General features: G+C 34.9%; 1 non-coding gene and 1 pseudogene across 1 annotated transcript; both read left to right on the top strand.

Annotated features, from left to right (window-relative positions):
• Nucleotides 1-283: 283 nt before the first annotated feature.
• LOC118995896 (U6 spliceosomal RNA) lies at nt 284-387 on the top strand. Its single transcript, XR_005068380.1, has one exon. It is a non-coding gene; the product is annotated as a U6 spliceosomal RNA (small nuclear RNA).
• Nucleotides 388-8,442: 8,055 nt separating this feature from the next.
• The window catches only part of LOC118995732 (ran-binding protein 3-like), a 29,835-nt pseudogene continuing 10,464 nt past the window's right edge, over nt 8,443-27,813 (top strand).

Genomic DNA, 27,813 nt, shown 5'->3' with positions numbered 1-27,813 from the left:
TCTCTAGAAGAGAAGCACACATCTAATTTTGTACGGATATTACTTATTTATTTTTAGACAGAGGGGAAGGGAGGGAGAAAAAGAGCGAGAGAAACATCGACGTGTGGTTGCCTCTCTAACACCCGCCCTGGGGACCTGGCCCAAAAGTCAGGCATGTGTCCTGGCTGGGAATCAAATGGGCATCCCTGTGGCTGGCAGACCCGCATTCAATCCACTGAGCCACACCAGCAGGGCCTCTAATTATTTTTACATAAAACTATTGAGAAAAAGAAACCGTATTTTTGTGCTCCCTTCAACAGCACATAGACTAAAATTGGAATGATACAAAGATTAGCATGGCCTCTGTGCAAAGATGACATGCAAATTTCTGAAGCACTCCATGTATTTTTTTAAGTAGCAGTATTTTGAATATACTTCATATTGATAATGTTTTGACATTAGTTTGCTATTATCTATGTAATCGTGACTTATTATCTGTAATATGTATTAATGTATATATTATATTATATTATTATTATATATATAAATTTGTAAGACTCTTAAGGAAGATATTAATTCATGAAAATAAACTAGATTTTAGTTTTATAGAAATTGGTAGAAATCATAATTCTGTTTCTGCAAAATAGCCAAATGCTTACAGAAATAGTTTTAATTTTGGTAGAACCAAAGATAGTTTTAATATTCAAAAGTTTGTGAGAATAGGGTACCAGATAGAAATGCTTGTGAATAAAAGTAACAGGAATTTAAACAAGGGTGAGGGGGATAGGACATTTTTTCACATAAAAAGAAATTTGAAGGTAGGTTGTTCCAAGCATTCATGCAGCCTCTTAACAATATCATTAAGATTCTGTTTCTCTCTCTGTCTTCTTTTACAATATCTTTTCCTCAACAGTTGCAATAAAACTTCAGATCCTAGTATGATAACTAATGAAGGCATTCGTTACTTCCTACTAATGAAGTAGGAGTGGGGTGGAGTCAGAAGCAGATGAAACTTTTATCTCATTTATCAGAAGGAGTAAGAAAAATGTCCACACAACTCTCAGGCTGAGTTCTCCTTTCTTTTCCACCTGTTCTAGTAGAAATGGAATCGTGGAAAAACTTAGTTGCATCTGAGATTTCAGGGTCCAGCACAAATAATGCCCCCTTTTTATTACAAAATCATGAGTATGTGATTCTGTAACATAACAATATCACACTTAAGCATACCATATGGCATTTTAGGCTAAATGTTCAATGTAAATTATTACACCTATATTATTACCCTACCAACCACACTCAAGCAGGCCTTACTTCTGCCAGACCCTGTATTTAACTTTATGTGTCTGCCTTAATGTTTCAAGATTAGCAATTGAGAAAGATGTTTGGAATAGCTAGCCCATGGATTATCTAACCAACAATATCTGGCAAAAATACCATGAAAAAAGAAATTACTATTGGGCTATATGTGTATAAAATGTGTAAATATATTATATATGTAATATATATACATACTTATATATAATTTATGTATTTATTTATAAGGAATATATTTTAAATATGTCAGCATATGAGATAATTTTGAAGTAAAGTTTTCAGTCCATAACTAATTTATGTATGAAACTTCCTTCTGAGTTATTTCCAATAATTTAAATAATTGTGTTGCCAGAAAAAAAAAGGTAAAATCTGAATTTGGTGCTAGTCTACAAAAATTATGTGACTTAAACTTTTTTCTGTTATAGGATTGTTTACAAAAAATAATTCCAACTATTGTCCTTAACAAAAAGTTTCTGCTACCAAAAGTATTCATCTTCTTAATGAGTGAATATTATACTTTACAATGGCAATGAGTCACCTGTACATCATTATAAATCAGTTAGAACCATAAATCCAGTAACTTAGTGGTTTTTATTGATTTTATTTACTGATAGATTTGTAGCCTTATTGTGATCTATTTAGTCATAGTCACTGATTCAATATTCAAGTAAAACAGCTCATATGCGGTAAACGTTGTTTTATTACTTGACACTTGAAAATATTTTTTAAAATTGTCACCTTATTAGGAAAAGTAATAGAATTAAGTGATGCAAAAATAAGAAATACACTTCAATTACCTCATATACTCTTTAACATTGTTACTGCTAATATGGATGTTTGGAAGCTTGGTTATTCTTCTTAAATCAGTCTAATTTGAGTGTAGAGTTCTTAATGCATGAGACTGAATAATGTCTGATAGAAAAGTAAAAATCAACAGATGTGTCTACATAGTACACTAATTTAGTAGTTTGTTTATTTTTTTGTTTTTGTTTTCCTCATATAACTAAGGTACCCATCTTAGTTACCGACTGGTTGGTTATCTCAGTGGTAAATGTAATGGCACCACACATCTCAGTTTCATCCTTTACCTCTAATATCATAGATACAATCATCTTTTCAAAGGACACCCACTTAGATGCAATTTTAGCAAACTGGAATAAAGCTGCTAAATGTTATTAATATCAGAGCTTTTCTTGATTTTGTTTTCAGACTTTATTTTGAAGCTTAAATAAGGATTAAAAATAAGGAACAGGAGCTAAAAGAATCTTGTTGAATAATAAATATAGGGGTGTGGTTGTAACATGAGCTTCAGCAGTTATCTCTGTCCTATGTTTTAACATCTTACTGTCCAGTATGGTATCTATCTATGAGGAGCTTCCACAATTATAAAACCTCTATCTTTGCATTTGCACTATGTGTCCTCTTCTCAAAATTTGGTGTATCAATTTTGAAAACAGGCTTATACACACTATCTATTCTTAAAAGTCATAGGTGACAATATAGTCAATTTGGGTTTGTAGAAGGAAAATAAAAGAGTTCTCTATTTTTCCTGTGAATTTCTTATCTACAATGATTCTTAATATTTCAGAGATGTGACAAGAAATATTGTCCAGCCATTTAGATAGAATTAAATTCATCAAATCTTTCAATAGTTTGGATGGATACATACTGTGGGTCCAGCAAAGGAAATGCATATCCTTCCCATAATCTAAAGAATCCTCTCTGAGCCCAGTGGAGGGTTCGGGTAAATGGTAAGCAATAGTCTTTCTGCACATTAATGATTTAATGAAACAATTATAGAAAAATAATGTAAACAGAATCATGTCAGCAAAGACAAACAGGAAATTTAGTCTGCCTGTTTGAAAAAGAATAAACTTCACAGATAAAGCTATTTAACTACATGTTTAATGGTGATTAAAATTTTACCAGATTACCAAGGTAATGTAGAAGATAACTGAGACAGAGAGAACACCATATGCAAAGGCACAGAGGTATGAAAGTGTACAGCACTTTCTTGGCCTGTTTTTTCACCCCTTCCTATGAACACGCTGGCTATAACCTCATCTTAGACAGTAGATAACTCTCCATTCCTTGGCTAAGGGTCTGACCATTTCACTTGCTTTGACTGATGAAATATGAGATGAAACAATAGTGCTTAGGGCTTAAGTAAGAGGCATATATTTTTAAGCTCTCATATGATTTAGGAGGCTGGGGAGGCAGAAACAACCTTCCTTTACGCTCAAGGTTCTTCTAGGTAGTCTAATAATCAAATCAACATGAGACAGATTAGCAAAAGAAAACAGCCACAATATATACATGAGAAGCCCATATGCATGAGAAAGTCAGGGACCTCACCTGCAGGACAGGTTCAGAGATAGAAAGAGATCGTCAGCATATAAGACACCCCAAGATACGAATGACGTAATGCACCTTCAGGGTTTTGAAGTTATTGCAGGATAATAACAGATATTTAGTGAGTAAAAGTTTGCCCTATCCTACAGATAGGTCAAAAGAAGTTATCCCTGATAATATCTTATTGTGGGTGAGGCTCCTGATTCAAGTTCTTCTAGATCATTAAAGAAAAGGGCAAAAGTTTCTCTTGAGCCTGAAGCTAACATTCACTGACTTTGGTTCAGAGTGATCTGTACACCACTGAGAAACGTCTTGGGGTAGCTCATTCTGAAACCCCACACACTTTCACCTTCTCCAGGAGAGCAATGTAACTTGGCTGCCTATTGGTTGGAAGAAGATGGACAGATGCAGAGCAGGCCCAGGTCTGAAAAAAGCTGCAGCCAAGAGTAGATGTGCCAAGTCAACCCAGAAATTCATGTGTGAGAAATGTTTATAAGTTACTAAACTGTTTACAAGTCAACCCAGAAATTCGTATGTGAGAAATAAATGTTTAAAAGTTAAATAGTTAAGTTACTGAAGTTTAAGGTTTTATTTTATACAACAAAATCATATTACAGCAGAAGTAGATATTGGAAAGTAGTTTAAAAAACTACAAAAGGATCTTTGAATGCCCATACCAAAGTGTTTATGTCTCATTTTTCAGGCAATGGCAGATTTTTGAAGCAAAGTACTTAAAAAACTATCTAAGCCTAAAAGATTGTTCTAACCAAGTAGGAGTGCCTAATTATATAGGATAGAAACTAGGAACAAATATTGAAAGCAATGCTGTTGAAAATATTGAGTAAGAGTTTAAGATGATAAAGGGAAGCATATCAGTGTGGGGAGACAAGTTTAAAGAAATATAGGAAAAAAAGATTTCACAGGGAGAAGTAAGTGAATGGCTGTGGTGATAAAAGGAAACAATTCTCCAGTCAGTAATATGGTTGCTGCATTTTTGGTTCTTGGTCAGACATAGTCTGTATTGCTAATGTTCCACTGGACTTACAGTGAGCAAGGGTTAGGTAGAAAGCCAGGGGCCAAACCTTTCAATAACTCAAAGAAATGTTTTGAAAATTAGTAGTTATTAGAATGCAGAAAGATCGTATCAAGTGATAATCTGATCACTTAATACGTTGATCCTTAATTGGAGGGATTTATAAATAAAGGAGAAGTAAAAGTGATTAGAAAATGTTATAAAGGGCCAGGAGATTCTCTTTAATATATATATTTTCTTCAGGGTATTAGAACATAGGGCAGAATCCTCCATTTCTATGGGGTAGTGAGAGCTGCAGATAAAATAAATAGCTAAAGAGCATAAATAATCTAGGAAAAGTTTAAGTGTGTTGAGACATGTATTGACAATATAACATATTTGTAAAATGTTTAAGTGAAAGAATTAGATGTTAATTTAGAAGGTGGGTGGTACTCTATAGCAGTGGTTCTCAACCAGGTTGATTTGGCCATCCATAAGACATTTGGCAATGTCAGGAGAAATTTTTGTTTGTCACAGCTGGGGACAAAGTACAGGGGACATGCTACTAGTATCCAATGAGTAGAAGCCAGGATACTGACAAAGATTGAACAGTATACAGGGCATTCCCTCACAACAAAAAATTGCCTGTCCCAAAATAACAATACCGTTTAGATTGAGAAAACTTGGTGTGGAAATTAGTCTGAGGGCTCTGGATGAAAGTCAGGATAAGAAGTGATCTGAGAGACTGATGAAATAATAGAATGAAATTAAAAACTCAAAAAAGCTGTTGTTCTTTTTGGCTCTTATTCATCTCACCTTGAATTGTAATTTATAAGGTTTTCTGAAGCACATGGAAACCTGTATGTTTTAAGTTTCTGATAAATACTTTAAAAATATTAAGGTTTTCTTTTTGAAGGAGAGTGTGCTTAACTCTCAACTCCATAGATGCGGGCTGTGCATAGTGACCTTATTCCAAAGAGCACAAGAGAGAAAGGAGAAAAATAGAGTAGCTTGACAGTGGAGAAACCTTACAAGCACTACTTCAACTGGCTGATCAAGATCAACATGAACGGGATAAATCAGGTTCATACATGTATGGTTGATAGAATGCAATGAAAATGGCACTTTAACTCTGCGTTCTTCTTCCTAAAACCCCATAACTGCAGTCTAATCATGAGAACCATCAGACAAATTCCATTAGAAAGGCACCTGACAATATACCTCAAAACTATCACAGTCATCAAAACCAGGAAAATTAGAAAAATTATCATAACCCAGAGAAGTTCAAGGAGACATTCAACTAAATGTAATCTAGTAACCAGATGAAATCTTGGAATAAAAACAACAATAAATAAAAATAAAGAAAATATGAATAGAGTAATTAATTTCAGCTAACAATATTAATATATCAATACTGCTTCATTAATTATAGCAAATTAACCTTACTAATCATACTGTCAGTTTAGAAAATATAAATATCTTCTTTTCATTACCTACCTATTAACGATTCCATGATATTCATGATATACTTTATTAAATAACAATTCTGAAATTTTCAAAAAATTAACTTTTGCTTATGGTTTCATTGCTTTTTTAGAAATTTACTTTATATAATATATACAGAAATTATAACAGTCTTTTGACTAAACAATATTAAGAGTAATGGAAGCCCATATGGAAAAATATGAACCTTATGTCTTAGATTTGGACAAAAAGGGGTCACATACCAAAACTGACAAGCTCAGGGGTGGTGTATAGGGTGGGCATACAAACTCAGAGACATAAAGTAATCACACAGGATAGTATGAAACTAATACTCTCTAGCTACAAGCTGGTCACTCAGGCAGTCATGTCCTAGGCAAGAATCTTCTCCAACAAAAGTCAATCTTTACCTTAATTGAGCCTATTATATTATTATCATTAACATACCTTTGGAACTCCAAATTTCCTTTTTCCAGATCTGTCAAAGCACAGGCAGCACACCAGAAGGAGATCACAAATCTCCTTTGTTATTGTTATTGTGTTAACTGTTGACTGTTAACTATTCTGTACCAACCTATGTAAAACAAGTATGTGTCTATGTTACTTTTTATCCAATCCCAGAAATTTTCCCACTTTGCTTTTTTCTACACTTCCATAATCTATACCAATGTATTTCATGTAACCCCCCTTACGCCTTATCTTCTGATTGTAATGCACAAAGCAGGGTACAGGACTACCATTTTCTGGAGCATTTTCTCAATCTGTTGACATTTTGCTTTCCATTAATTGTCATTTTGCTCAAATAAACTCATAAAAAGTCTTACAGGTTTGGATGTTTCTTACATTGACATACACAACAGTAAAAGTGGACTATTTAACTAAAATGTAAAATGCAAAATATAAGACTTCAAGAAGATATATAGGAGAAAAATCTGAGTGACTTGGTTGATTATGTAGTACAAAAAACACAATCTACAAAAGAAAAAATTGGTAAGTTGAAATTTATTTAAATTAAAAACACTTGCTCTGGGAAAAATGGAATAAAAAGGCAAACTAAAAATTAGGAGAGATATTTGGAAACCATATATCTGATAAAAGTAGTTGTATACAGAATATAGAAGAAACATTTTAAATGAAACAATAGGAAAACAATCCATTAAAAATTGGACAACTCCAGGCTGGTGTAGCTCAGTGGATTGAGGACAGGCCTGCCAACCAAAGTGTGGCTAGTTAGATTCCCAGTCAGGGCACATGTCTGGGTTGCAGGCCAGGTCCCCAGTCAGGGGTGCACAAGAGGCAACTACATATTAATGTTTCTCTCCCTCTCTTTCTCCTTCCTTTCTCTTCTCTCTAAAAATAAATAAAATCTTTTAAAAAATAAAATTTCTCTTTCAGAAAGGCAAAAAATAAATAAAAATTAAAAACTGGACAAAAGCTATGAATAGATAGCCATTGAAAAAGTGTTCATGTGGCAAATAATCGTATGAAAAGATGTTCAGGACTTTTAGTCAAGATGGCAGCATAGGCAGACATGGCTTGCCTCTCTGTACAACCACATCAAAATTACAACTAAAATATAAAATGATCATCACTCATAATCTTCAGAAATTAAGTTGAATGGAAGTCTGACAACTACAGAACTGAAGAAACCGCACCCATCCAGACTGGTAGGAGGGGCACAGATATGGAACAAGATGGTCCCTAACCCACACGTGGTGGGTAAAAATTTGGGAGAGATATCTTGAGAGCACTGAGTCCCAACCTCACACCAGAAGAGCAGAGTTCCAGTGCCAGGAAGGTAAGTCCCCACAACTCCCGGCTGCAAAGACCAGTGAGGATTGAATTGGTAGAAGAAATTTCTAGAGCCACAAGCAGTTATTCTTAAAGAACCAAACACAGACTCACCTCCCTTTGAGATCAAGCGCAGGAGTGACAGCTTAAAAGGCACCAGTGACATACAGTGTGTAACTGAAGTGTCTGGCATCAAGGAGAACAGAGGCCATTGTCCCCTTTCTAAACACTTCTCCCACAGAGCTGGCAAGCTGGTGCCATATCTGAAATTCCAACAATCTGGCTAACACTGACACACCTTGGAGATCCCAGAGACTCTGCCAAACCCAAGCCACTTTTCCATATGAATGGCCCTGGATCATGCTTCACAATTTTCTAAATCCTATCAAATAAGCAACACCAGGCCTAGCACAAGCAGCAGCCAGCCTAGATTCACAGCTTGGATTTGCCTGGGAATCTCAAAACCCAGCACAAGTAGCAGTGGTCTCAGATTGCTTTATAACTCTGGCAGAATGGCCCCTGGCAAAACACAGGAGGGGGCTGATCTGGGCCTGTACCACCCAGGAAACCCCAGTGCCAGCATACCTCATGGACAGCTACAGACAATGTTGGAGCACCACCATCCTACCCCTGCACAGCTCTTCCTGCATGGAGGGCTGAGGTTGGTGGTAAGTGGTCACAGATACCCTTGAAACTGACTGGCCTGGTAAAATCCCTCCCATTGACCTGCCAACAACAACCAAGGCTCAACTATAAGAGAAGGGCGTACTTAGTTCACATGACAGGCACACCTTGAGTACCCATTTGGGTGAAAGGGGAGGTTGTGCCACCGGACCCTACAGGACATCTACTACATTAGGCCACACTACCAAGACAGGGATCAAAGCAGTTGTACCGAACACATAGAATCAAACACAGGGAGGCTTCAAAAACAAGGAGACAAAGAAACATGACCCAAATGAAAGAACAGATCAAAACTCCAGGAAAAAAAGCCAAACAAAATGGAGATAAGCAATCTGTCCTATGTAGAGTTGAAAACACTGGTTACAAGGATTCTTAAAGGATCCAGTGAGGACCTCAACAGCACAAAAAAGATCCTATCCAAAATGAAGAGTTCACTAAGTGAGATAAAAAACAATTTACAGGGAAACAACAGTGGAGTGGATGAAGCCAAGAATTAAATCAATGATATTCAACATAAGGAAGCAAAAAACAACCAATGAAAACAAGAAGAAAAAAACGAATCCATAAAACCAAGAATAGTGTAGGCAACCTGTGGGACAACTTCAAGAGGTCCAACATTCACATCATAGGGGTGCCAGAACAAGAAGAGAAAGAGCAAGTCATTGGAAATCTATTTGAAAAAATGATGAAAGATAGCTTCCCTAATTTGGTGAAGGAAATAGACATGTAAGTCCAGGAAACACATTGAGTCCCAAACAAGGTGGATGCAAAGAGGTCCACTCTAAGACACATCATAATTTAAATGCTAAAGGTTAAAGAGAAAGAGAAAATCCTAAAAGAAGCAAGAGAAAAGTAGTTAGTTACCCACAAAGTAATTCCCATAAGACTATCAGCTGATTTCTCAAAAGAAATTTTGCCAGCTAGAAGGGATTGGCATGAAATATTCAAATCATGAAAAGCAGGGACCTATAGCCAAGATTACTCTACCCAGCAAAAATATCATTTAGAATTGAAAAACAGATAAAGAGTTTTCCAGACAAGAAAAAACTAAAGGAGTTCATCATCACCAACCATTATTATATGAAATGTTAAAGGGACTTATTTAAGAAAAAAGAAGATCAAAGTGATGAACAATAAAATGACAAAAAAACATATCTATCAACAACTGAATCTAAAAAACAAATGTTGCAGATAGTAAGAAAAGAGACAGAATCATGGACACAGAGAGATTTTAATGGTAGCCTGATGGGAGGGGATGGAGGGAAATGGGTGAGAGGTGAGGGGATTCAGAAGTACAAATAGGTAGTTACAGAACAGCCATGGGGATATAAAGTACAGTACAGGAAATGGAGTANGGGAGTGAGGACATCTCAATATTTCCTCCAATATTCCTGTACACCTTGAGTTCTGGACACCATTCCAAATCTTTTCTGGGGCCTCCCTTGGCTGCACCCTGTATCACTATAACAGTATAATCAATAAAATGTAATTTTAAGGAAAATATATTCGATATCATTTGTCATTAGGGAAATTAAAACTGCAATTGCATACCACTACAAACCTATTAGAATGGCTGAAACCCAGTGAATGACATAAACAATTGCTGGTGCGAATGAGAAGCAACAGGAAGTGCCATTCATTATTGGTGGAAATGCAAATTGTCCACGGTTGCTTTGGAAGACATTTTGGCAGCGTTTATAAACCTAATCTTATCAGATGACCCCACAGTTGTTCTCTCAGGTAATTATGTAACTGATTGAAAACTTATGTCCAAAATAAAACTGTAATCTCTAAGCCAGCAAGATGTCCTTCCATAGATCAACCCATAAATTTGTTATATTCATGCAGTGGACTACTATTCATCAATAAAAAGAATTAGCTCTTAAATTCATATTACTAAGGGAAAGATATCAGTCTTAAAAGGAGGCTGTATACTATTTGATTGCAGTTACATAACATTCTGGGAAAAAGAAAACAAAATTATGGAGATGATAAAATGATCACTGTGAAGAGTGTGAGGTGGCAGTGGCGAAGGGGTAAAGTGCAGGGGTTTGCTTTAGGCGGTGAAAGTATGCTGCATGATACTGTAATAGTGGATACGTGACACAATGCATTTGTCAAAACCCACAGGACTTACAGCACAGAGAGTGAGCCAAACATTTTATTTTTTAAAATCCTGTAGGGGGTTAGTGAATCCCAGAGCAACCACAGGAATTCATCCCATTTTTTCATTTTAATCAATATACCTATATCTCTAAGAATAAAAACTATTTTTCCATCTGTGTCATTTTCCTTCTGTCTGAAGGACTTTCCTTAACTTTTCCTGAAGGGTACATCTGACCATGATGAAGTCTATCAGTTCTCTATTTATTTTCTAGATATGCCAAGCGGAAAAGGAATGAGAGGACTACCATGGCTATGTGGAAGAAAGGGGCCACATGTTAACCTGACAAGCTCAGGGGAGGCTGGTGAGGCAGCCTTACAACTCAGAGACCTAATCACAAAGGATGATCTGAAGTTCAATTTTATTAACTAAAAGCAGTCGCAGAGGGTAGTCCTGTCCTAGGCCAGTATTTTCCCCTCGTTAACAAAGATCCATCTTAACCTTTGCTGAGACTGTCTATTGTCTTCTTGCATAATGATACCTTTGAAATGTCAGGGTAACTTCCTTTTTTTCCAAACCCCTTGGGCACAACCACACACCAGAGCTGAGACTGCAAATAGCCTCATTGTTAACTATCCTTTACCCATTTATGTAAAAGAAGTGTGTGTCTATCATTTTACCTTTTGTCCGGTTCCAGAGGTCCACCCCTACTTTGTTTTCTCCGGCCTCCCCAGTTTATAACCAGTGGATTTCAGGTAACCTCCTTTGTCTCCTCCTTTGAATGCAATGTATAAAGTAAGGTGGTAAACTACCATTCTCCAGTGCCTTTCTCAGTCCACTGAGATTTTGCTTCCCAGCAGTTGTCAGTTTGGGTCAAACAAACTCACCAAAAATTCTCTGCAGGTTTGAATGTTTCTTAAACTGACAAACCCTTTCCTTCTGAGGCTAAAATGGACTTTGGATTTGGAGTATAAAATACAATCACATACAGAATAATTTAACAAGAATGTTGCCAGTTTGAACATACGTTGTAAATTTAAATACAAACCTTATAACCCCCGAATTTCTATAAGTATATGTGCACAAGGAGATATGCACAAGAGTATTGGACTCTCATCCTTTATAAGCAGCAAAACTCCATGTATAAACAAATTAAAAAAGTAAAAAGTTAATAAAACTTACTATTTATCAAAAGGAATGTAGTCCTGGCTGGTGTAGCTCAGTGGATTGAGCACAGGCCTGCGAACCAGAGGACTGTGGTTCAATTCCCAGTCAGGGCACATGCCTGGGTTGCAGGCCACTTCCTGGCAGAGGACACACGATACATTGTGTGTCCTCGGCAGAGGTAACCATACATTGATATTTCTCTCCCTCTCTCCTTCCCTTCCCCTCTAAAGATAAATAAATAAAATAGCTATTAAAAATTTTTTAAAAATCTCCCTGGGATTTAATTGATTAAAAAAAAAGGAATATAGTTACAAACATTTGATATATACATATAACTTAATACTATTTCATACATAAAGTAAATTAATTAAAGTTATGTGCATAAATATAAATAAATATCACAAACATACTATGCTGACAGCAAGTTGAAAAAATGCACTCACTATATCTTATATATATATATAAATTAGTAATTTTGCAGACTACTTAGTGATCCAAAATATAGAGAGAAGTACAAAATAATGCATGAGAATTACAAACACCAAATCTATGATCCTAGCTATCTTTGGGTAGGAGAAAAGGAAATACATTAAGGAAGAGAAACAGAGAGTTAAAACATAGTTAAAAATAGTATTATTAAGAAAAATAATTATTAAGAAAATATTTTTTCAGATTATAAATAATTTATACTTGAATTTTTTAAATATTTTATTTATTTGTCTTTAGAGAGGAAGAGAAGGAGAAAGGAAGGGAAACATCAATGTATGGTTGCTTCTCATGCATCCCCTGCTGGGAACTGGCCCCTGCAGGGAACTGGCCTGCAACCCAGGCATGTGCCCTGACTGGGAATTGAACCACGACCGTCTGGTTCACAGGCCCGCGCTCAATCCACTGAGCTACACCAGCCAGGGCAATTTATACTTAAATTTAAAAAGCAATTGCTACACATTTCATACAAACTGTTGAGGAGGAACAATTGTTGGAAAGCAAACAGTATGATGGTTGCTATTAAATTATTATAAATTGTATGGGAAATAAAATTCTATAATTGTCTAGTTAAAAGCAATAAAGAAGTTTATAATCCAATGAGGACAGGAGAATGGGGATATTCACAAAAGTAAAATGACACAGAATATATGATGAACAGAGGTACAAATTATTACAGTTTCAAACTGAGGACTATTTTTGTCTAACTGGAGAGATTAAGGACATCAAAGGTGTCAACAAAAGCCTGTGTTGGGCACTTCTTATACATTACGGCCATATAGTGTAGACACTGTAAAAAACTGAAAATAAATTGGATAAAACATAACTTGCTATAGTTAGAGCTAGATATGGATTTCATCAGTTTTTCAGTGAGACTTTGTTTAATTTGATTATACCCTTGGTACCTTGTCTCAATGTTATATTAACAAAATTTAAATAATTATGTTTTTTCTTTTTATTATTTTTAATTTTTAATTACAGTTTACATTTAACATTATATTAGTGCCAGTTGTACAACACAGTGGTTAGACATTACAAAACTTAAAAAGTGATCCCCTTGATAAGCCCAGTACCCACCTGACACCATACATGGTTATTATAATATTATTGACTGTGTTCCCTATGCTGTTCTTTATGTCCCCATACAAAAGAGAAAATTATATATTGTCCTCCAACTGTTATGCAGAACCAGTCATTCTCAACTAATTTTCTAAAAAGCTTTACAAGTTTCCAATTTAAGCAACCTCTTCCTGTACTATACGTAGAAGATGGCTGAACCGATCTATGAGAACTGACACCTGAGGTCAGGATACTGGAGTGGGCACACCAAGTAACCCAGTAAGTGTTGATGCTTAAAGCAGCATTTTCCAAATGGTAGTGAGCTCCACTCCAGTTGCTAATAATGTTTCATATTTTTTTAAAAGTTTTTAGTCACATACATTTATAAAACCATGATTAAATAAACTTAGGTAGACTTCATACCCATATGAAATCTCAAAGCCTGATGTATGCTAATATGCCTTATGAATTATTGGCTACTTGTTACATTAGCAAAAGTATCTGTGTTTTCCAAGCTTATTTGATCACGTAAATGTTATTTTTATTAACTCCTTATTAACATCTGAATTTTGCCTTAAAGCTTCCTTCTAACTGGGTATAGATATGCCTAAGTATGCCAGAATTCTAAAAATTTAAGAAATCATGAAACAATTTACCTTTATAACCAGTTTGATGTTTATGTAAAACATTACATTTCAACTTTCACTAAATCTAAAAACAATGACTTTCACTCAATCTCACATGTTTGAGAAGAAATGGAACATTTTATCTATTTTAACCAACTGAATATTACCATTATTTCTCTGGCCTATACTTAACTTGAGTTTACAGAGAAATAAAATAAGGTATGAAGAACTTTCCACCAACTAGAACAATGGAATAGACCACACTAAAAAATAATTCTCTGTCCCCGAACCTTTTTAAAACAGGAGGTGAATGGTTCCATCTAAGATATATAAAGAATATTCTTACATTAGGCAGTCCCTAAAGTACATTAAATTTTTTGGTGTTCATGGGTGATAAGAGGTCACAAAGAAATTGGGAATCCACTTTCTTAATAAGTGTCAAAGTCAGAAAATAATTGTAAGCCATTAAACCAGATGATGATTACATCTTTAATCAGCTTGAATGTTTCCACAAAAATTTACTTTGGTATTTGCACTATAATAATAACATAAAACTTATGTAGCCATAGGTTTTATGTTGTTTTTTTGTATTCAAATCCTAGACATAGCTATTTTACTGTCACATAGAAGGATATCAAACATGACTAAATCATTAATTCTGAAGTCACTTAAGTATAGGAAATGCTTAGGTCTTCATAATAGATTCAGGAGGCTTTTATACAATCTTTGAAAAATGTGGTTAAATTTCTGGAAGGATGATTGACTACCTCCATCATAGCAGCTTATCTCCTTTAAATGAACTGAGCTAAAGAGAGTAATATTGTTTAAAATTACCCTGGAGTGAAAGAACTCTTGCAAAGAACTAACTTCGAATACTTTTATAGTCGTGTAGATAAATGAGGCAGGGGAAAGAAAAAACACAGTTATGAAAATAGTAGGAAAGGGAATATCTAAGGATTTATGATATCAGTGTAATATAAAGCATTATGAATAGAATTATGGATGAAATTGAAAATAACAACAGAATTCTTTGGTATTCTTTCATTTATAAGATTTTTGAAATATAAATAAGTCTGTTATCTAGAGCCAGCCTCTTGCATTAACATAATCTTACTTGGAAAAGGAAGACTTACTCAGATGGCCACACACAGTTTTATAACAGTAAAAAAAACAAAAACAGAAAAGATGCAGAAGAATTACAGCTGCTATTCACATAGTTTTAACCATCGCATGTCTACTCTCTAGATATGATTACAGAAATGCTTTCTACTTTCCTTACATCTATTTAGTCTGAGTGCAGTGGCTCAAGAACTGCTAGAATATCCTGGTTTTTCTTTCTGAGGAATGTAAAATAAATTGTGTATAAAAGCAACAAAGTAGTGTAGGGAAAGGGAAGTGGAAAAATATGCGAGCTGCACACGTGGTTCATACAGAGATTAAAAAGGAGAAAAAAGTCAAATGCAGTGAGCAACTGTTGTGGAGCAGCGAGCAAGGGGCTGAGGGTCAGGAAACCAGCCCTGGATAATCCTTTCATGTAAATCTTTTTAAGATTTCACTTTTCACAATTTTAAAATTAGGATGATAGGATTGCACAAATGAATTTTAAAGTATTTTCCCTCTTTAAAATTCTACTTTCTGCATAATAATTATAGTAGTCTTTGTATGTGAGTGTGTGTGTGTGTGTGTGTTTCCTCTTGCCAAAATATTCTGAGAACTAAATATACTTAGAGTTTTGAGGATTCTGCACCCGATTTCAATATGTGGAGGATTTTTTCCCAATCAAACATTTCTCAGAGAGTAGCTGAATGTCCTATAATTCAGCTCAAATTCAGACACTGCCTGGATACGTAACATCGGATCCCACACATTAAAGGTTCAATTTTGTGAGACTGCTTGCTACCCACCACCCCACTACACACACACACACACACACACACACACACACACTCTTCAGGTGGCAATCACAAGTCCAGGTTACTACCTGTGCATTTGACCTACTGACTATAGATCAGAGGTTCAATTAATTTGCTGGAGTGGCTCCCAGAACTCAGAGAAACATTTCATTCACTTACGCTACCAGTTTATCAAAGACTATAACTCAGAGACAGCCAGGTGTAAGAACTGTATGGAGCCAAGTATGGAAAAGGGCTCAGGGCTTCCATGCTTTCCCCTGGAGAGTCATTCTCCTCGCATCTCCATGTGTTCACCACCCTGGAAGCTCTCCAAACCTTCTCCTTTTGGGTTGTTATGGAGATTTCATTATATAGGGACAATAGATTAAATCATTGGCCATTGGTGGTTGATTCTATCTCCTGCCCCTCTCTTCTCCTTGGAGATCAGAGGATCGGAAACTAAGTCTCAAAATTCTAAGCCCATGGTTGGTACCTCTGGTAACAAGCCCAATTCTTAGGTGAGGTCCAAAAGACACATTTGTCACTCTCATCACTAAGAAAACTCCAAGAGGTTTAGGAGCTCTGTGTCAAAAGTGGGGACAAACACCAAATGCATATTCCTTATTATAAATCCAATATCACAGTTACACTAAGTCCATTTTGGAATTAGGGAAAGTGTAAGTAAATCACAGTCTTTTCAAGCTTTTAAAGACACTATTCATTTCATCTGTATTAGATGACTTCTTAGGCAATGAGGATTTATATACACCTGTTAAAATTTGCACATATTTTCCAACAACATTAAGCCTTGAAACAATTAAAACAGAAAATTTTCTCTTTTTTTCACATTTTTCTTGTTCAGGTACTGTTGTCTCCATTTTCTCCCTACTACTCCCCCACCCCAGCCATCCCCACCTCCCACCCTTGATCCTACCCCCCTTTGGCTGTGTCCATGTGTCCTTTATACATGTTCCTGACAGCCCCTTCCCCTTTTCCACCATTATCCCCTCACTCCTCCCCTCTGGTTACTGTCAGTTTGTTCTTAATTTCAGTGTCTCTGGTTCTTTCTCTGGACCAAAATTTATTTTAAAAAAGAAGAAATCTCATCTCTAGTTGGTTCCAGACTTATCTGTTAAGCATTCTCCCCAAAGAAAGGATGTAGCTAAAGTGCCATGGTGATAATATCTCCTTAGTCTCAGCTTTAAGGACTAAATCTTTCAACCAGGTAGAAAACTGTAGAAATAGGATTAACTGTTAGTATTCCTTCTCACCAGATAAGTGAAGTAGCAACAATGAAAGTCCAAGTACAAGATCATAGAACTGAATTTTTATGGCACTTCTACTTTACAGCACACTAACCCTGCCATTACAGTATGGCTAATTTCATTACAGTATGGCTAATTTCTTATTAGCATACCTCGCCAAGTGCTGTTGCATCAGAAATGTAGGGATCTACACTCACTGGTTCATTATTCTTCAAAATCCAGTCAGAGGAATGGGGTTCTAATTTATATTAGCTGTCTTGGCAAGAAGTGTTTTGGACACATGATATAGCTAGACACTTATTTATTGGATTGTGTTGACAAGTCCATTATTAACTCTGAGTTACATGTGTTTAGTCAAAATATGCTGACCAGCAGAAGCCCAAAGTTAGTATAGAAATACTTCTGTTTACAAAAATACATAAAAACTCTCTGAGGATAAAATTCTATATTCACTATTATCTAATTCAATTTTCTTCAATCTCACCAAAGTTAAAAGTTAAATATTCACAATTTAAATCAACTAAGTCAGAAATTTATGAAATATACTATACCTTTATAGAAAGACTGTGAGTCCATTCTGTGTATGGAACTACCAATAATATTTAAGAAGTTAGCCCATAATGCATGAGGGTGTAAGATAAGTCTGTTTTACTGCACTTCTTCCCACCATTGTTGCTGTGGTTATTGCTATAGTAACTGAGAGGTGCACTATAGCTCAGTCTTTGCTAAAATGTTTGCTCTGATTCTTTGATTTTCAAATCCACTTAGCTTACTGACCCCACTCTAATGGTCATAAACATGTAGAAATAATACAGGTTTATTTGGAATCTCACTTACTAGAACAGTCTTGTTAATATCATTCTCACCCCATTATGTTTATTATATTTAAGCTTCAGTAGTATACTTCAGCCCTGGTCAGTGTGGCTCAGTTTGGTTGGAGCATCATCATTTAAAGCAAAGGGTCATACGTTTGATTCCTAGTTATGGGTTTGGTCCCCAGTCGGGGCACGTGCATGAGGCACCTGATAGATGTTTCTCTCCTTCCCTCTCTCCCTCTTTCCCTCTCTTTCCTTCCCTCTCTTTAAAATTGGTAAGCAGGTGCCTGGGTGAGGATTAAAAAGAACACATACACCGTATACTTCACATTCATATTAGTTAAAATTGATATGATTTTTTCTTCCAATATAACTGTCTGACCTTCTGAATTCTGTAACCCAACATAGTAGATATCCAGAGAGATCTAATACACAGTGGGTAAAAAGCAGGACCTTTACAATCAAACACTATAACTTCTCCATTTTACTCTCCTAACAAAATTATTGTGCAAATTAAACCTATGTAAAGTGCTTAAGACACTAGTATATTATAAGTGCTCAGTAAATACTGTCACTGTTGTTTTATTACTTATGAAGATGGTTATTTAGGACCAACTATATTAGAAATAATACAGTTTCCCCATAGTTTAACTTAACAGAATTTCATATTGTTGCTTGATGCCAAAACCACAGGTGAAATAAAATATTAATTTTGTTTCCATTTGATTTTTTAATCATTTTCATATGCATGTATTTATTGGTTAATTTTATGTCTTCTAATATGGTGTATATTCCACAAGAGCAGAGACTTTTCAATCTTTGTTATTCCCCAATATTTCTGACAGAGTTTCTGTACAGACTAGGTTCTTGTTAAATGTTTTATTAAATACCAAGTAATTGTTTTCATTAGAAAACTACCATGTAGCATCAACAATCAGTCCAAGAAAAAACTCAGGACATTCCTGGGTGACCAAGAAGAAACTTGGGCCTTCCTGGTTTTTCCTTGCAAAGAGTGTCATAAAACAACCTGATAACACGCCAACTCAACCTGGTGAAGAAATAATGGAATTACATGTATGTTTGCTAAAATTAAACCAAGATTTAATATTTAGTAGTAGCATTATAAGTTACATTTGTTTGTTTAGTAGTAGTCTTTATACTTTCTAAAAGGGCAAATATAACATTTTAAATAAGAAAAATATGTTCTCTATTAAGTTGAAAGATGTAAGACTGTTTAATTCACTAAGGCAATCTAATTTTTTAAAAATATTGAATACCATATAATGTGTTGCTACATTTTTTGTTTGTCAAATATCTAGAATTGAGAAAATATTTGGTATCTAGGATACCCAGGACACTCAATTAGTCCAGACATCTACCACCACCAGAGACTTCAAGTGGAAGAATATATGCTCATATGGTAACAGGGCATTGACTAGTGAGGATATTCTTTTCCCCAAGTCACTGGGGAATATGTGTGTTCTTTCTTAGAATATGTGTGTAACATCTTATGCCAAGTTTAGACATAACCAAGATTACCTGTCTTTTCCCTCCAGGCTCACATCCCTTACTGCATACATGGCAATGTTATGTGAATGAAAGAAAAAGCAATAAGAAAATTAAGGAAAGAAAGGAAAGAAAAACAAATGAGAATAAAGGAAGAACCTCTCTCTAAAACCTAGAGAATGAGTAGCCAAATTTGCACAACCACAACTTTCTAAATTATGCGAATCCAGTGAACTGAAATAAGTCATGATTGTTTAAACTTTTCTAATACACAAAGTTGAAAGCATACCAAATTGTGGAAATCCAAAAAAAGAGGGAGTTCATGCATTGATGCAAAAATATCCAGCCTTTGTTCATGTATATGTTTCCCTGTGCTTTAACCGGGCGAAAACCTAGAAGAAACCCGACTCTTCAATCCATCATCTTTAAATTTCCATTAAAGCATTGAAATAAACGTGTGCATTTTTGTGCTTGAGTATTAACTCATCTCCCACAAAAATATAAGCACCATGAGGATAGAATAGACCTAGAACATAGTTAACACTCAATAATTAGTTGTTGAAAAAATTCTTTAACTTAACAAGAATAACATGAATTCAGTAGTTAGTAACTTAATAGAATTCCTTATATACACTTATATAAATTAACGTGTGTGCATGTGCGTGTGTGTGTGTAAAACAAGACCTTCATAATTCAGCCTTTACCACAGTCTATGCTGATGGACTACATGTGCTTTCTTGTACTGATACTGAAACTGTAATCCTACCAGAATTCTTTATCCATCAACACTGGTAAACTCTTTTCTTCCCCATTTTTTAAAAATTTATTTAATTATTTTTCAAGTACAGTTTTCTGTCTATTACTCCCATCCCATCCTCCCCCCTGTGCTCCCCCCTCCCTCCCATTTCCACCCTTCTTAGTTGCTGTCCATGTATCCTTTATATTTGTTCCTCTAAATCCCTCCCCTATTTCCCCTGAAATTCCCTCCCCTCTCCCTTCTGGTCACTGTCAGCCTGTTCTCTATTTCAGTGTCTTTGGTTATATTTTGCTTGCTTATTTGTTTTGTTGTTTAGCTTCCTGTTACAGGTGAGATCATATGGTATTTGTCCTTCAACACCTGGCTTATTTCACTCAGTATATCACAGCCACATGCTGGCTTACTTTGTGATATTCATGGTCATATTTTTGCAAGATGAGGGTAAGTGTATATGTTATATATGTTAGATGTAACTCTCTTGTTTTTCCTCTCCATCCCCTTTGCTTTTGACTTAAAACCATGGAAAATCTGTGAAGGCTTTTTCTCTTCACGCAGCCTAGACTCCTTTCCTACTATTATGTAGTAAACTTTTATACCTTGTTTTAAAAAATTTGTTACAATAGTCATTCTCTTACTTTAGATTTTCTTCAAATGAATATCATAAGCAAAATATTCTTTGATGTTAAGTTCATTATTATGATCTATCTTAACTTTGAAAAGAAACTTTCAATACCTTAATAAAGGTAACACTACAGTGAATATTATTGTTTGCATTTGTGCAACAATAATAAAAGAAACTTTATTTCAAGAGGGTTTACATAAAAGCAGCAGGAGAATTTCAATATATAGTAAATTATAAGCATAAAAACACTGTGCTGTACCTGATGTGCTCCATAAGATAATCTAGGCCAGAAAAACTCTTTGCGGACACATGTACCTCACACCAGTAATTAACTGTAGGCAACCAGGTAGCTTGTACATACCAATTTTACAATGAAAATACATCAGCTGAATTCTTTCTCTGATAGAAACAATAATGTATTCTATGATTTGGAAGTTTTATTTAATTATTGATATTAAATGCCAAATCTTAAAGATATATAATTTCAAATGGCTTATTAAGTACTTTAAATTCAACTTATTTCAGCTATTTTTCTACCAACTTTACCAAGTTTACTTTTTCATATACCTGTTATCATGCTATAAAATATATAGGCATAATAATTTTCAGAGACAACCATGTGAAAATTAATAAACTGATTTTATAATTAAAAAGTAAGAAATAATGAACTCTAAACAGATGCCTTGTTTTAGTATAATAACACTGGAATATAGCTAAAAGAACCACAAAGCTCAGACTTCATCAAAGAAAGAGTGTTTAGGGAAACTCAAAGATATAGACAGATGATAGATGAACATACAGATATTGATATAGAAATAGTGGCTATTAATACTAATAGTCAATATTAATATGAATATTAATGAATGGAGTTTGATCACAGCTATAGTATCAGATGATAAAGAACTATATCTGAATCTGCCTTATTATATATAATTTATTCCATGCTTATGTTTTTAAAATATGTGTTGCTCTATAGTATACACAAAGTTCTATATAAATTGAGTTATGACAATGATTTTATTCACAGGAAAAATAGGTGTGGTCAAAATCCTGGACTGATCTAAGAGAGCTGGTAAACAGGAAAAAGGAGATGAATAGTTATGATGCCCATTTTAAAGTTAACACAAAGGGAAAACAAGTTATCTACAGAAATACTGACTCTGAGCAGGACTGAACCCACTGGAGTGCAGTGGTATGGATTTGGTGAAAATCAAGCACGAATATTGACAGTAGCAACATGAAAGATAGAAGGCAGAACACACCTATAATTCTCTAGGGCTGGTGGCTTTGGAAGCACCTGCTACGTACTTATTAAAGTATTCCACTAAGGGACATTTTAGTGACATTTTTATGGCATTCATACAGCTAACCTACAAAGCCTACTATATTTACCTAGTGTAATTTATAAGTACAATTGTTATACTCTTAGGTGGTTGAGAGGCCTGGCAGCCAGTAAGATAAATTTGAAAAAGATAGTTTTTCTAAGAAATGTTTTCAGTCATTAAAAAGACGTACAACTTCATAAATTGAGACTGCTTATCTAAATATAAAATATGTATACTACTTTGTTACTTTCTCTTGTTACAGTAACTGGAATGTATCTGATTTTATTTTATGAGAATAAGCATTTTATCTGTACCAACATGATGAAATAATCTTGAATTGATCCTTGCATTTAGGTTTCTTTCATTTTGTGTAATTGATAGAAATTTAACAATCATAAGCCATGTTTACATTTCATACTCAATAGAATCCACACATAAAATGTTGACTATTTTGCAGTTTTATTAGCTCTCAGAATCTAGATCACAAAAATGTTAGTTTTATAGTGACATTGGCAAATCTTATTACAGTTCCTGTAGTAGAAATAATTTAACTATAAGATAAGTGGATTTAGCAGACCCTACTCAAAATATTACAAAATATTTAAGAATATAAGAAATACTTTGTAATCTGAAAAGAATAACCCATTCTGATTTAATCACAAATATAATCATTCATTCAATCTTCATTCGAGTTTACTTGCATACATTCTTCTAACACATATTTGTTGAGCAGATAAAGTACCAGGTACTTTACTGTGCACTGAGTAAAAAAGGTAAATAATAGAGAGTATTTGTTCTTCTAAACTCAATATGGAAGCCAGAGAAATATAAACTCTGGTTAAAGTTCTCTAGGCTGTCACTTCATCTAGTCTGCACTCATTGGAGCAGGAAAAACTTGTATTTCAATCCTGACTCAGTCATTGTCTGGCTCTGGTTAGGTTACTTGAACTTTCTAAACTCTAGTTCCCTTGTCTTTTAGAAAAGTTCCCTTTTCTTCTAAAAATATCACTTAAGAATTATGAGAATTAGATGAAATAATACATGTAAACTACAATACTACTAATCTAATATTTATGTTTTTAATAATTTTATACAAAATAAGAATCCAGAAGTATAGTGAACAACTCAAATATAGTGATTATTCTGATCCTTTATACCACTATTACCATGGAATAAAGTACACACGTGTTCAGAACTAAAGTTATGGTAGCAGCTAATTAAAATGTTAATATATTGTATATGTGAAACATTAGACATTGTGGAAAAGAAAGCACTGTTCTTATCTAAGATAGCATGAGGTAGCTCTGGCTAATGTTCATTAGTGGTTATGGCTTTGGAATCTTTTCACACACACCCCTTTTCATATACACTTACCTTATAATGATGCCAAAAACTTAAGCAGCACTGTAATTGGAATAAAAAGTACATACAAATTACAAAAGATATTTTTACAAAAAAAAATCACAAAATATTTTCCTATTGTTGTATTACACAAACAGCACTTAAACTATCCCCATTTATTTGCCAGACATTTGATTCCTGTTTTAAAAAAATTACTCACATAAGGTGAATATATTTGGGTTTATTTCTGTTTCTTCACATGTGTTCTCTTACACATAAGTGATATATAGCTTAAGATTAAAATGTTACATTTGATGGCATGAAAATATTATTCTAGAAATTGAAAATATCCGTTTTTCATATGTATTTTCAATAGAATTTTAATTTTTATATTTTTTAAACCATGTAAGGTGGATAAAATAAAGGCACCTAAGAGCGGAGAGAGGGACAGAGAAAGAACAACAGTAACAATCTCCTTTATGATGAAGGAATGCAGAGGGATGTAAACGTAGTTGGATCCTTGTTCCCATGGCTTTTCCCTTGTAGGGATGGAACCTGAGGGTACATGAAAGGTAGATCATCACTGTTAGAGAAAATACACATCGTGCAGAGAGCTAGGATTTCATCAGCAGGAGAAGCCATAGAATTAGATCTTGGAAATCTTCATTTTAATTTGGCTGTAAGTTATTGAAACCAAGAAATTTAGCAAGATGAGACAGAATTACCTTGCCAATTCAAGCAAATATTCCACAAACCATGTTTCAACACCTCCTTGTTTCAGATACTCTATTCAAAATTCCAAATTAGCAGGAAAAAGACTGAAGGACACCGTGACAGAAACTCCCTGCTGTCATTCTGTTGTAACTTGTGGGGGCTAGGTCACATTAACACAGATGTGGCTGACAGAGGTACCCTGCGTGTTTATCAAGGAAAGAAGGGGGAATTGCAAAACCCTAAGAAGTTATTCAAAATGGCAGTTGCTACAGAGTTGGTGATATTTAATCAACCGACCAGTTTAACCATCTTCAGACCAACAGCAAGAAAAGAAAATATGGCATACACAAAAGATAATTTCTTCTATGTATCTTGTGTCCCATGTATTCCTAGAAAGTATGCACATAAGGTTCTACACAAGTACTGAAATAAAATCATAGTTAAATATTTGCTACATATATTAGCATACTGCTTTAAACAGAGGTTACATACTAGTCAATTCAATTAAGTATTTTATTTCTTTCATGTTATATACGATATATCAATAAGTGGCTAAGTAAGACATGGTAGAGTGGCACTATCATTCTCAATATGTGACTTCCATGTCTGGGTCCAAATAAGCAACTCCTTTTTTTAAAATTCTTTACAAACCATAGAGAAGGCAGAATAGAATTAAGAAGCATATGTTAATTCCTTTTAAGAAAAATACCATATAATGGTTCAAAGCACTTTTGTTTATTTCTGCTGATCAGAATTTAGTAAAATGTCCACATCCAAATGCATGGAAGCTGAAAAATGTAGTGTTTAATCTGGTCAACCATGAGGCCAGTTACAGTTGTTACAATGGAAAAATGGAAGAATGAATATCGATGTATAACAAGCAATCTGTCACAAAGCTTTTAAGAGACTGATATATAAGGCCAACATAATAAATTCAGAATGGATAATGGCTAATACAATGTAATATAAGGGACATAACAAAACCCAAAGTATGAAAATTCCTGATTCTCAAATAACCAAAGTGGCCTGAGATTTTCCAAAACAGAACCCCCCAAACGCAGCAGAGATTTCAAGTGTTTACTGAGATCTAAGTTCCTAGAGTGAACCTAAAAATGTCTCAAGTTTCTTCTGACTCTGTATAATAGTTGAAAATATATTTGCTTTTGACCTGGCTCTGACACTCATGGCAAAAGCAAATGAAAATAAAAATTATATTGATTTTTTAAAAGTACTTATTTGTCTCAAATTCTGGGTTCAAATGGTAATATTTCCTAAATCTTACTATTATGAAATCAAATTCATTTTTGATGAAAAATTAGTAGTAGCTTAGGTTTCATTAAGAAAAACTTTAAATAATGCTTGATACTTGATCTATATGCCCATTTATGTCCTCCCATCTAGTGGTAGCTGCCTGAATTACAGTGTCCCTTAGCAAAGCAATACTCATATCATGCCATACACATGATTTATAGAATTATATTGGATATTTCTGGAAATACAGGTGTCATATGTCTCTTTGATTAAATGGCAATACATAATTTTGTTCTGGAGTTACTTATGAAGTATATGTGCTTTTATGCTTCAAGTAAAATAGTCCATGGTAAAGAATATATAACTAGACATTTTAGTCATAGATAAGACACTAAAAATTCCACACTCTATATATCATGTTATTCTGAGACATATTTATTGTTCCACTCAAATGTGGCCATTGGATACAATAATCAGCAAAGTTGCTCTCTCAAAGAAAAAGAAAAAAAACAATTGGATGGCCAAGACATCCAGTCCACTTATTTATTTGATTATTTATTGGTATTATTAGTAATGTATAGTCATTATATTTTATAAGCATACTCATATGCTCATTTTATTTTGTGGTTAAAATAAAATGTCATCGTTATTAATTGTATTGCTCAAACTGTTTGACCTTTAATTATTAGGTATTCTTAGTGGTTGGCAATTGTGTTCTATCAAGAGATGCTCATCTTTTATTGAGCACTTCCATAGTTTCCGCCCAAGATACTGCTATATTTCTATTACATTTTTCTTGCTCCAGCCCTGGAATCAATCAGTTCTTAATGAATCTGAGTTCTGGCCAAGATGGAGGCTCAGGTAGGTATGCTTCACTTCCTCACACAAACAAAAGAATAATAATAACCAATTTAAACACAAAAGAACAATTGGAACTTCCAGGAAATCAAATTGTATGGAAGTCCAACAACTAAGGAGTTAAAGAAACATTCATCTAGACTGGTAGGAGAAATAGAGAGGGGAAGCCAAGGGAAGAGGTCATGCAACAAGTCAGTGGCTGATGGACTAGGGCAGGCCAGGTGGCAGGAGGCTGACTTGGCAGTCCCATATTCGAGTGCAGATAAACCAGGAGGAACAACTTGGGTGGGAGACAAACTGCACAACCCAGGGCTCTTTCATTGGAAAGTAAAGCTTCAAAACCTCTGGCTGTAAAACCTATGGAAGGTGTGGTGGGACGGGGGCGAGGGGGACTTTCAGTCTCAAAGGAAAGTCAGTTTGGGGAGGCCCACGGGACCCTAGAACATACGCAAGCCCAACCATCCAGGAATCAGCACCTGAAAGGGCACAATCTGCTTGTAGGAACTGAGCTAAGGGACAGAAAGTGGGGTGGAGCCAAGGAAGCTGGCAATAAGCATTGTTCCCTCTCTGACCCCTTCACGATAGACCATGCCCCAATACTGTGAAGTGCATAACCCAGCCCTGGCAAATACCTAAGGCTCTGCCCCTTACAATGTAACATATGTGCCAAGACAAAAAAAATAATATGGCCCAAATGAAATAACAGATCAAAACTAAGTGATGAGGAGGTAGCCAAAATTCAGATGCAGAGTTCAAAAATCTGGTAATCACAATGGTCACAGAAATGATTGAGTACAGTCACAAAATGAAGAAATGAAGGCTAGACAAAGTAGAACAGAGGAAAATATTCAGGGAACCAATAGTGAAGGGAAGGAACTGAGACTCAGATCAACAATTGTGAACAAACGGAAGAAATAAACATCCAATTAGAACAGAATGAAGAAACAAGGATTCAAAAAATGAGGAGAGACTGAGGAAACTCTGGGACAACTNGTGAGAGCCAAGGAAGCTAGCAATAAGCATTGTTCCCTCTCTGACCCCTTCACGATAGACCGTGCCCCAATACTGTGAAGTGCATAACCCAGCCCTGGCAAATACCTAAGGCTCTGCCCCTTACAATGTAACATATGTGCCAAGACAAAAAAAAATAATATGGCCCAAATGAAATAACAGATCAAAACTAAGTGATGAGGAGGTAGCCAAAAATCAGATGCAGAGTTCAAAAATCTGGTAATCACAATGGTCACAGAAATGATTGAGTACAGTCACAAAATGAAGAAATGAAGGCTAGACAAAGTAGAACAGAGGAAAATATTCAGGGAACCAATAGTGAAGGGAAGGAACTGGGACTCAGATCAACAATTGTGAACAAACGGAAGAAATAAACATCCAATTAGAACAGAATGAAGAA

Source organism: Sturnira hondurensis, unplaced genomic scaffold (assembly GCF_014824575.4).
Source record: "Sturnira hondurensis isolate 20B ecotype Veracruz unplaced genomic scaffold, ASM1482457v3 Scaffold0010428, whole genome shotgun sequence".
In the NCBI taxonomy this organism is placed as follows: domain Eukaryota; kingdom Metazoa; phylum Chordata; class Mammalia; order Chiroptera; family Phyllostomidae; genus Sturnira; species Sturnira hondurensis.
This window is presented reverse-complemented; position numbering and strand designations above follow the sequence as displayed.